Raw genomic sequence first — 2227 nt, 5'->3', positions numbered from 1 at the left:
TTCGAACCTGCAACCGTAGCAGCAGCGCAGTTCAGGACTAAAGCGCCTAGAACCGCTCGACCACAGAAGGAAAAGATTCTCGATGTTAAGACAAGGTGAAATACTTGTTTGTACATGTTCAAGAGATTCATTCAGTTAGCTCCTATTTACTGTAAGTGAAGTTCCCTCTATGATTTCTGCCTCCGAGCTAAATAATGTGAAGGAAAATGAACGAAGTAGTGACGGCCAGTGTATTCCCGTATATTTAAAGACTCGAACTCCTATGTATAAAACAGCTTGGCAAATGACTTAATGCACATGTAGTTCAGAAACATAACGAAAAGCTTACAAGAGTGTTGCAGGGTAGCTCAATCTGTGAAATAACTGTTAAGAAAAAAATTCTATACGTTGTGTCGTTTCCGTGCTGATTAGCATTGAAGTTAGCCAATCAGGCCGGTGCGTTCGCAAATTCAAGCGACCCGCCAGAGTTAGTGTAAGTTATTCTCATAGCTTCGATGGTACCGCACGAGACTGCTCAGCCTTTGTCTCTACCGTCTAAGTCAAGTTTTATATCGCCGTCTTGTTCGGTCTTAGAAAACCGAACTAAGAACGTGTTTGGTGACATCGTCTCTGGTGGGGTGCTTGCATCTGCTCTCGCAACGGCCTTCTTGGCCGATTTCAGTGCTAATTAACTCGGAAACGTCACAACGTACAGAATTTTTGGCACAATCTACCCTGAAACATCTTTACAAGCTTTTCAAGTTGTATCCGACCACCCAGCATTAAATATATGACTTTAAGCTTGTAAGTGGGGAAAAGTTTAGAAATTATGCGTAATTTTGTTGGGAGTTGCTAAGTGTTCTGATTATGAACGTTGGATAAATACAGTCTGAGTCATTTGCACTCCATTTTAGGCAAAAGCTTGTTTTTCACGTATATCTGTGTTTATGACGTCATATCTCCTGAGCTATGTTTCGTATAGTTGTATAATTACGCAGGTACCTTCAGTGAAATTTGTAAATACCCTCCGCAACATGTGTTGCAAGTAGAGTTAGTAGTGGGGAAGCAATAAATTACAACATAAGGCCTGATGCTGAAGTTTCACTGGGCATCTTTTCACGCTTGTAAATGTTTATGGTCTCTTGTCTCCTGAACTACGCGTCGTATAATGGTGTAATGTTGCAGGTACATCCAATGGTGTGCGTGGACGCCGTCAGAGAACTGTTCTGTGAACAGAGTTAGTAGTAAAGCAGTAATAAACTAAAACGTCGTGGCACATGCTGAATTTTGCTGCAGGAACAGCGAAAATGTAGTAAGCGACAACTTTTTCCTTTCATCATTTTGTGGTGAATGATAACGAGACAAAGTTTCGCAAAGGTTTGAAATTATTTGTAAACTTTACTGGAAGTCGATGATCGCTCTCATTCTCAAGTAGTGGATAAATATATTCTGGATAATTTGCGATGCGTCCATTATGTGTCTGAAGACAAACACAATGATTGTAACTGTCATACTGATTTTACCGTATTATAGTTTAACGAGAGAGTGTACCTCTTAATGCGCAGTATTTTAAACTTTTAAATTCGCTCAATAATTACGCGAAGTACTCAGAATCAAATTTCTGTCGCCCCTGGAAGCCGTTAAACAGGGAACCTTCAACTGCTCCCTGGATCAGGGATGGTGCTTTAGTAATATAGACGACTAGTTTCATAAGCGCCAACAGCCTTGCCGCAGTGGTAACACCGGTTCCCGTCAGATCACCGATGTTAAGCGCTGTCGGGTTGGGCTGGCACTCGGATGGGTGACCAGCCGGTCTGCCGAGCGCTGTTGGCAACTGGGGTGCGCTCAGCCTCTGTGAGGCAAGCTTCTTGATTGAAAAGTAGCGGCTCTGGTGTCATAAACTGACACACGACTGGGAGAGCAGTGTGCTGACCACATGCCCCTCCATATCCGCATCCAGTGACGTTTGTGGGCTGAGGAGACACGGCGGCCGGCCGGTACCTTCCAAGGCCTATTCGGACGGAGTATTCAAAAGCTCACAGTATAAAAAATTAGACACCGCTAGAGAAATCGTTACAGGTATCATTTAATACCGTGTAATTCCATCCCTGGACTTGATAATCGCCTAGATTCGATTAGATAATGTGTCCACAACGTCATGCAGGTATGTCGCATCTAGGTTAAGCCAATCGCAGAGGAATTGGTCGCGCAGTTCCACCAAAGTGCCGGGGATGCTGATGGCGTTTGA

The 2227-nt window shown here is 43.6% G+C and overlaps 1 pseudogene; it reads left to right on the top strand.

The window, feature by feature from the left end:
* The first annotated feature begins 1694 nt into the window (after positions 1–1694).
* On the top strand, positions 1695–1812 carry LOC126417858 (5S ribosomal RNA; annotated as a pseudogene).
* Positions 1813–2227: the final 415 nt, after the last annotated feature.

This window comes from Schistocerca serialis, chromosome 8 (genome assembly GCF_023864345.2).
Source record: "Schistocerca serialis cubense isolate TAMUIC-IGC-003099 chromosome 8, iqSchSeri2.2, whole genome shotgun sequence".
Classification (NCBI taxonomy): domain Eukaryota; kingdom Metazoa; phylum Arthropoda; class Insecta; order Orthoptera; family Acrididae; genus Schistocerca; species Schistocerca serialis.
The sequence above is the reverse complement of the archived record's forward strand: the minus strand, read 5'-3'. Positions and strand labels throughout refer to the sequence as shown.